The sequence below is a fragment of the Calidris pugnax genome, unplaced genomic scaffold, assembly GCF_001431845.1.
Source record: "Calidris pugnax isolate Ruff unplaced genomic scaffold, ASM143184v1 scaffold60, whole genome shotgun sequence".
NCBI classification, from domain to species: Eukaryota; Metazoa; Chordata; class Aves; order Charadriiformes; family Scolopacidae; genus Calidris; species Calidris pugnax.
Window position 1 is genome coordinate 176063 of NW_015090831.1, and position 10014 is coordinate 186076.

The 10014-nt window shown below is 42.9% G+C and overlaps 1 protein-coding gene across 1 annotated transcript in view; it reads right to left on the bottom strand.

The window, feature by feature from the left end:
* KIF5C (kinesin family member 5C) overlaps positions 1-10014 on the bottom strand; it is a 93237-nt gene that overhangs the window by 82177 nt on the left and 1046 nt on the right. The gene's annotated exons all lie outside the window — the stretch shown is intronic.

Sequence of the window (10014 nt, forward strand, 5' to 3'; positions counted from 1 at the left end):
AGGTGTTCAAGGCCAGGCAGGATGGGGCTTTGAGCAACCTGGTCTGGTGGGAGGTGTCCCTGCCCAGGGCAGGGGGGTTGGAACTTGGTGATCTTTAAGGTCCCTTCCAACCCAAACCATTCTATAATTCTATACACACACAAATATATACATCCTCCAACTGCATCCCATGCTTCCCTCACTAGGCTCTACAGTGCAAGTACAGCTGCTCAGTTATTTGTACTACAGAGCAATGCATTAAGAAAAAGCCAGATGACTTTCCTTAGTAGATTTCTGGACCAGATTATGACTAAGTGAACAATATAAAATCTCAAAGAAGCTCTTTGAGAAGTTGCAGCATTATCCACATCTCGCTGCTGGCCTACATACAGAGATTCAAGCAATACAGTCAAGAAAGGAGATTACAATTGCAGAAAAATTCAACTTCTGTTAACAGCTCTGCTAAAAATATTCACTAACCCAGTTACCCCAATTCAGATAATGGTCTCCTGCACATCTTTGCTAAATGAGATAATAATTTAGCAGTCCGAATGATACTTGTGTATCAGAGACTCAACTTCCCTGTAGATTCCCAATGTGACTTTAAAAGTCAAATTTCACCCCCCAAAATAAGAGGTCTTTACCTCACAGGCTGCCACAAGGACAGTTAAATAGAAAAGATTGTGTCATAGCAACAATATCTAAGTAAAATCAAGAATATTTTGTTCTGGAGTACAGCAAGAGTTATTGCGAGCCTCTGGGCCATTTGACATACAAGAAAATGTGTTTTTCAGTATCACATCCTCCTCCTGCAACAGAAATGTTTAACAACAGCTTCAAAACAACCACAGTTTTCCGAGAATCCTACTGCTCCTTGACCTAGAAGAGAGTCTCTTACACCAGCCAAGAGCATCTCCTATCCATCATTATAACTAGGTAGCAGAGTAAGATTTCTTTTAGCAGAGAGTGAAACGCTGAAAAAATGAATCACTTTTTGCAAAGACATCTAAGAGACAACTATTAAATATTTAAGTCCTTTTTGCTGAATACTCATTTTTCATGAGGAAGAACTCCAACGTTTCTGGTTTCAATTAGACTCTATCTCATAATTTGAAAATACACACTTTCTGAAGCTGTCATGGGACCAATTCTTGATATTATAATGAGAATCTGATAACAATCACATGCATTACCAGGACATCCCCTAAAAAGTGAAGAACCAAAGAGGCCATAAACATACAGAAACATCTTGGCTCTTTCTAGTAGATGAATAAAACCAGGAATCCATCAGAAACACCACACCAGTGACTCAACGCCTTTAAGACTGTGAAGGATCCCATTTTGGGTATTCTACGATAAAGGGATTTTTGCTGTTGTGTTGGTTGTGTTTTGTGTTGTTTTTTAACTATGCAATATTTTCACACTCCAAAATGCAATAAAATTGAATAAAGGTATTTTCCCAGGTCACAAAGCCATCACATAGACAAGCACCATTATCCAACATGCACCTTCCAGCAGAGCTAGAAAAATCAAACGTTGGCAACACCGCGGTCAAGTCAAAAGTGTCAAGCAATTACCAAGCAACTCTAAATCACTTTTCTGCCCCTATACCTGCAGCATCAGCTAAAGCACAGCTTACCCTGAATTGCACACCCAGGCTGTTGGCTCAAATGACTTGGATCCAGTGTCCCTTCATTTCTTCTGCCCGTTGCCAAAGCTGCCTCACCCTGCACCATCCTGGCTCTCAACAACAGAATTGAGAATAGAACTAAGACTCATTCCCACACAGATACACATTTTTTCAGTCATCTGAGTAACTTAGTAAATATCTTTTCAGAATGAGTCTTACCTTGGCTTGACCTCTGAGTTTTAAAAGGCTGCAACAACACAAAAGCAAATAAATAAATAAAAAAGAGAAAGTAAAAGGTCGGAAAGTAGTTGGTGGGTGATTGTGTTTGGTCTTGTTTGGCTACATTAAGACACAACGTGTCAAGCTCAAAGGGATCCAACAAAAACAGACACAAAACATCCTGTGCACAGGGCTGTTGTCTATGTTCAGAAAAAAAACAACCCACAAATAAATCCCTCTGTGTGGAGGAGATCTTTTGATGCAAACATTCATGACAAATACACTTTAGCATTCAACTAAACCAGCCAGGATTTAACAAGAAATGCCATCAGCAACCAGACAGTCCTAAACTAATCGGTGGAAATTGGATTATGTGTGTTTCTTTCCAAGCAGAGAACAGATCACCCCGGTCATTTGTTTCTTCTATATCACTGCCCCCTTTTCAGCTCGTGTCACCAAATCCCCTTCTCCCTGCACGTAGGGTACCACCGGTGAAACAGCACAGCTCAGTTTATGCACACTGAAGTCTTCAAACAAAAGAATGGACAAACACTGACGACAGGATATTTAACTTTCATTTAACATTATCCTCAGCAGAAGGAAAAGCCCACCTTTAAGAAAACACAGTTGTGAGATCTGCATCTTGCTGCTCTGATACAGCACTTAACAGAGTTAGGAATGGACCTTAGTGCCTGGAGGCACATCAGGCATTTCAGAACCAGTAAATTGGGAAGAAAACAAATCCTAAGGTGAGTCATTTTAAGGATGATAAATAATTGGGGAGGGACTCTTTGTCAAGGAAGGTAATGATAGGACAAGGGGTAATGGTTTTAAATGGAAAGAGGGAAGATTTAGATTAGATACTAGAAAGAAGTTCTTTGGTGTGAGGGTGGTGAGAGCCTGGCCCAGGTTGCCCCGAGAAGCTGTGGCTGCCCCATCCCTGGAGGGGTTGGAGGGGGCTTGGAGCCCCCTTGTCTGTTAGGAGGTGTCCCTGCCCAGGGCAGGGGGTGGCACTGGGTGGGCTTTAAGGTCCCTTCCAACCCAAAGCATTCTATGATTCTACAAAATCCTCATTTTTCACTATGGCACTGGCCCAGGTTGCCCAGAGAAACTGTGGCTGCCCCATCCCTGGACGGGTTCAAGGCCAGGTTGGAGGGGGCTTGGAGCCCCCTGGTCTGTTAGGAGGTGTCCCTGCCCAGGGCAGGGGGGTTGGAACTCGATGATCTTTAAGGTCCCTTCCAACTCAAACCATTCTGTGATTCTATAACAGGAAGAACACCAAAGGTGATACCAAGGGTGTCAGCAGTCTAGTTAAAAACTGCCAAGAAAAATGAAATTAAATAATCTCTCCTTCTAAGTATCTGTTTTTACAAAAGCATTCCCCCCGATCTCAATCCTCAAAAAACTACTACAGAGAAAAGTACATTAATATTAAAGACTGCTAAGTGGCATCTCATCCTTCATTTTATCTTTTGTAAGGGTTTTTATTCTTCTGGCACAGTTTGAAACACTGAGACAATATGCAGAGATGTAAGTACACATCACTCCCCACCAGCTTCCTCACTGCACGTTAAACCTTCGTTTAGTGCAGGAAGCTTCAGGAGAAATCATCTCCAACGACGCAGAAAAAATAAAGTACTCCCAAATTTCCCCAAATACCAATAAATCCGACTGTACCAGGCCAAACAGCCATTTGCAAAAATGAATCCAAACACCAGTGACTAACTATGGCATCTCAGGGGATGGAAACAAAGACTGCAACAAGCTGGGAGGAGATACCTCAGCACAGCAGCTGAATGGTCTAAACCTTCTGGTCTAAACCAAAGGCAGGATCTACCAGAGGAAAAAAAAACATTGAGTGGCACGAGACTACATTTTCCAGCTGTTTGACAATCTACCTTGTTGAAATAAATCAACCAGATTTTACATTTCAAAGCTTTAAGTAGAAATCCATGTTTTTCACAGGACAGGTATGCAGGATGAAGGTATTTTTAGAGAAAGATATCCAAATGGGATTAGTAAAACATAAAAAAGGCCTTCAATGCCCCAAGGAAAGACAAAAGGGAAATTGCTCTGGTGAATAAATAGTAAGCTTTGTATTTTGAGTAAATCATCCTTCTAGCACCACCACCAACAAACAGAAGCAATTTTCACACCTTATTTCTCACTATATTTTTAGAAAACAGAAAAGCACATACAGCTTCATCCAAGAAGCACCCATTGATCCATGTTGAATAATTCCTCCCCAGTTCAGCACCTACAGACAAGCTTGAAAGAATATCCTTTCCAGAAGAGAAACAGCCAAGGATTCAGAAAGGAAACAGGCAGAAATCCCCAAACAACACTGTCCCCACAGAAGTGACTATCTATGCTGAAATCTAGCAAGAACGTGCCAAGCGGCGTTTAACAAGCCAAGGATTTTGCTTTGAACCTTAACTGGGAAAAAAGTATCTCTGTTTCAGGAGCATCTTAGAAAACTGGTTTGGTGCCAGCAGAGTCCTGGGAGCTGAGTAGGCTGTAGAGCACTGTTACCCATGGGGCTCGGGCAGACACCAGGGCATTGCTCACCCAGCCCCTCACTACCCTCCGAACCCCACACTCTGCCCCTGGGCAATGTTTCAAAGCTCTACACGCACCAAATCGCCATGAAAACCAGTGTTTCCTTCAAAAAGTTGGCTCCCCATCCTGTACCGACCCAGCTCAGGTTATGGGGTTGGCCAGATGCAAGGGCTGGTGGTAGGAAAGAGAATGTCTGGGGTCTGGAGAAACTCAGAGGGTTTTTTGCAAGCCCTTATCAAGACAGATTTTTTCCACTGAATTACATTATGGGAGAGTAAGTAATATCGTACATTACATTTGCTTCAGTGCTTTATGGAAGTATTTCTGTGTCAAGAAATAAATGTATTATATTTTTTGATAATTAGATCCAGAACAGTTTCATTCTTTGGCCAACACACTGTAAAACCGGAACCAAAAAACTACTGTGCCAGTCATCTCATCAGTCCCATGATTTTAACCTTCTACACAAGCTCCTGAAAATAAGTGTGAAGCACAGCAGCAAAACAACTACTCTTCAAAAATCAAGCAGGCGAGCAGCTCCCTGAACGGCTACCACACCAGTTCTTCTGTAAATAAAATAATTTCTTCTGCAAGGCACAGAAAAACCACCCAGAAACCCAGTGGAATCATCTTGTATTTGTTCTTTCCCAAATGAAGAGCAATGTGCTATGATCCACAGGCTTCCTCTTCTTCCCGAGATACCTACTGGCTTCAGCTACTGAGAGAAATCACCCCTCCAAAAAAAAAAAGCAAGTGCCAGATCTGTCAGTCTTGTGCTGCTGCTGCTGCTCTGGAAATAGTCTGACCTGAAAGCAACATAGCCCAAAGCTACAGGGGAAATGAGCACATCGTGGTACATCTCATCCACAAAACAGGAAAATGCAGCAGGTTAGAGACATTGGCAGCTTATGCCAGGGTACAGGAAAATCTTAGGGTGTAGGAGGATCAGCAACACTTTTGAAAGAAACAGCTCCCACAAAGGTATTTGTCAGCTCTTGGTGTCTTCAGATACCATCGATTCCATCTAAATGTCATGCTTAGCCACTTGTGTCTCACAACAGCCCTTCACAAAAGCTTTCGTACAAAACTCACTCAGTCTTCACTGGCAAAGAAGAGTTGAGCAGAGCTGGAAAACACACCAAAAATGCTGGGAGACAAAGCAAGGTTCCCAGATTGAGCCTTCTGCTAGGAAAATGGCATGCTACATATCCACCGACATATTTTACAGCGGGACAGAAGTCCCATCTCACTTCACAGCCTACATCAAACTGGTATGAGCTTTTTATGAAAGGTATTTATAGATAAGTCATGAACAAACCCTCTGTAAGCAGAACTGCTGCGCCTTTGGAAGTAGAGATGGACACTTGGCTTTTGTTAGAAGCACAATGTCCCACAACCCATGGAAAACGTCCTGCAGCATAGGGTAGATTTTTAACATTTATTTAACTAGTCATTTATCTGCTATCCCAGGGATGTTTTTGTGGATCTGTCTTAACCACAGAGCAACAACTGCTTAACAGCCTACAGAGATCTCTGTACAGGAGGGACTTAAGAACCCCGCTTCTTTTCATCAGTACAAACTCTGCTGACTTGACTGGCATGTGTGAAATTAAAGGTAAAATACATCCAAACATTCCAGGGATGGAAATACGTGAGAATCTCTCCACAAGGCAACATTGCAAACAGTACTACAGCAGAAAGTATTAAAAAAAAATCCCACAAACCTGCTCAGATTCTACCCCACCCGCTAAAAAGGAATCGGCCATCAATTTTAGTTTTTACTTCATGGAATATGACACTGCAAAACAGCAATGCCCACGGCACCGCAGCAGGGTATCAGGTGATGGTGGTTTTGTTTGGTTTAGGCACAATAGTTAGTTACGTGGTGTGTTTCATGGATGAAACAACAGAATTTTCCCCCGTGTGAGCAAAGCACGATCCTGCAGGGCCCCTCCTGCTGCCCCGGGAGCTCTGGGCTGCTTTTCCCATGGGAGCAGGTGGAATTCTGCTAAACCCCCCCCAGTGCAGGCAGCCGGGGGCAGAGGAAGGCTCTCACCCAGCAGAGAACCGCAGCGCTCAGCAGCTCCTGCTAAGCCGGGCTTTACTCACGCTGCAGCTCAAAAAGCAGCTGACAAGCAGCATGAAGAGTCTTTTATCCTCTTTCTGGTAATTCTAACATGAGGTTTCCGAGCTGGCTAGAAAAATTCGCTTTAGAAGTTCTCCTTTCTAAACAGGAGGTATTTGCCTGAAAAATCAGTTTCAGATCAGCTTCGCTTTAAAAGGGAAGCGGTTACTGTAGGCTTAACAGAGAAAGGAGGTGAAAATACTCCTTCACAACTAAATTCCTTTACTGTTTCCAACAGGAGAGGGGGGGAAAAGGGCTGGAAGCACTCTAAACCAGGAAAGCATCCTCAGGGAGGGCATCCCACCAGGCGCTGAGCCTCTCTGCATCCTTCCTTTGCAGATGCTCAGGAATAAAAGCACTGGGAGGAACGGGGTTGAGGGGGGGGAAACACGAAGAAACCACACGCCATCAGAGTGCCTCAGTTGCTTACTACAGCAAACAGCTCCACGCTCTCTGACAAGACCGTAAGAAGCAAGCCAGCTAGAAAAAAAAAAATACATTTTTAGGTATGTCAGCCAACAAAATCAATCAGAGAGTCACCTTGAGGTTGCAGAGGAGCAGAAACATAAAATGAAGCTGCAGTCTGTTGAGACGTGGGTACCTAACCGCAAAAGAAAGTGATGGATTTACCACTGTCACCTTTTCCTGCCATGGTTAAAGGTGAGATACATCTAAAAGGCTTTTTATATTTAAAACTTTAAAGTAAAATCAAAATCCAGTGGGTTTTCTCTGTTTTAACCAAAGGCAAATTTAAGTAAGACATTTTAGTCTTTCGTACCTCACCGTGTTGCGCGTGCAAAGCGCATGAAGGTGGATGGAAGAGGCCAGAACATAAGACACTGGGTCAAATCCCAACTCAGAATGGTTTAACTGGTTTGACTGGAGTTAGGACATTGTCCTAGGACTTCCCTGACAAAGAGCTCTAAACTACACAACCATAGACATCGTAGAGATACAGTTTTGGTCATGGCATGAAAGATATCCTGGGGAAACTCAAGCCTAAGTTGTTAAACTTCCTTCATTGCTGTTTGTTTTCAAGAAATACCATCAGGTCATATATTTAATTTTTGTTGGAAAACCTCCTCGAGGCACTAGAGAAGTATAATGGGGGTGATGGTGGGAGGTCTGAAAGAGGGCATTTTCCCTACAATTGTTTGTTGGGAAGGAGAAGTAAATTTATTCAGACTTACTAGTCAAAAAAAACCCCAACGTATTTCCTTTGAATAATTTCTATTTTAATTTTTCTTACATAATGACAGAAATCCTTGGGGGAGGGGGCTGAAGGCGTGGTTTTGTTTGTTTGTTTGTTTAATTTTAACAGAACCCCCTCTCTTTCCAATATTTTATGGAACAAAAATAAAAACTGCATTGCAGTGTTTTTCAAAAGCTACAGTAAAACAAACACACAAAAACGTGTTTGGTTCTGGTATATTTTTGCTTTGTGTAATGTTTCTAAGAGCTTTTGAAGGCTAAAATACTGCTTTTCTAGAAGACAGGCTACTCTGATAGTGCCTTCCACGAGAATCAGGATTCCAGGCATTATTTGTTGGAGCTGAGCAGTCGCTCTAAACCAGTAAATAATAACAAATGGTACTGCTTTCTACTAAGTTACTGCAGAGGCATCCACTCCACACCAAGTTACACCAAAGCTCAACGAGCAAATAAAGAAGACAAACAACATGGAAAGATTTTCATGTTCATTTACACTTACAAAACTACAAATATCCCCAGGTGGGATATTCCTCTTTGGAAAAAAAGCAGCAGTGTGTGAGGATATATTTTGCTAGTTGACTAAAGCGTGTACCCAAAAAAGACCTGTTTTGCCCTGAAAGCCATACTCTAAGCTTCTGACTCGATTTTCGAGGTGGCAAATAACCCCCCACAATGATCCTGCCAAATTGAGTATATGTATCTAAAATAAATGTTCACATTTATTTCTATAAATAAATAAACACATTCACTTTTCTTGTTTCTAACTATTTTTTTAAACTTCCATGGCAGGAAATTGACAGTTACTGTCATTTTCCCTTTTTACCTTTGCTAAAGGAATTATCTGCTGTCTGCAAGATAAAAATACCCTTTTCAAAGCATCATAGTTACTGTTTTCCCAGACAACCAATATGTTACAGACCGAGATACATCATACCCTTGCACGTTCACTTTGGTGGGATAACAGAATTCTAAATTCTGCTTCTCTTAAAAAGATAACATCATTAAAGGATTTACCATAGATGTATTTTAATCTACTTTTAATACGTTTGAGGTTTTATTTATTTAAAGAGGGGGGGGGATTTTGCTGACATTTGCTTCTTTAGCATCCAAATGACTGTGCTACAGTCATGCCTTCATTCCAAATATTTGTTGACCAAAGGCAGCCCTCCATTCCTGACTGAGATTGATAACCAATTTGATTACCCTACTGTTTACAGACTGTTGTGGGTGTTACGACTTTAACCTTCAAATAAAGATGATTAATTTGGCTACACAGAAAACATTTAATAAAAACAAATTAAGAAAAACAAATTCGCCATTAATGTCCAGAATTGTTTTGGTTTTTTCCTCGCTTTTCCATAACTGTCTTGCAACTTTAAAGAAAAAAGTTGCTTAAAACCTCAAGGTTTTAATAAGAATCTTGACAAATTACGCAAGTAATCGTTCGTTCTTTGTATTATCAATTAGGTTTAAGATCTCTTTATCATAGTATAGTGTCAATCATATTATCAGATAACCACAGTAGAGCAATATATTAAAAAAAGGCACCAAAGACACGGGCTGGTTAGACAGTAAACCAAAAATATAACTCAAGTGCTCAGTCGTGTCTATGAAGACCCACCAAAAGCAGCACCAGCAGCCTCCAGAACGCGACCCCAACCCATCCACCACTGGCTTGGGAAGCTCCAGCTCTGGGAGGGGAAAGCAAAAAGGCACACTTGGGTGTGCAGGGCTGGGGAACGCGCTGCGCCATGTTCCACGCTCGGCCAAGGAGCCACTGAGGGGCCCCCGTCCACCCACGCTTTGTTCATTTTAAAGCCTTTCCTCCTGCCAACAGCCTTCAAACCCCGTTTTCTCCTACAAAACGGGGGGAAAAACGCAGTTTGGGTGCGCCCCCGCTGCGAGCCGGGAGCGACTTGATGTTTCAATTAATTTTTTATTATTTTTTTTAAATGAGAGGAAAAAACTTCACCTCGAGTGGGTCATTTTAACTAATGATGCTTATGCACCGCTTAGTTCCGCAGGGACCCGCCAGCACCGGCGTCACGGCGGGTCCTGCCACCGCTGCCCAGCAGCCACCAGTAGCCACCAGTAGCCACCAGCTGCCACCAGCTGCCACCAGTAGCCAGGAGGGACCGGCACCGCGCATCCCCCCGCCGGGACACCCCTTTATCCCCGGGGAATACCCCAGCATTCCGCAGCCGCCTCGGTTTTTGTGTCCCCCCCCGCAGTGCTCCGCGCCGGCGGAGGTTGCGGGGGGGGGGGGGGCGGGGTGCGGCGCGGGACGGGA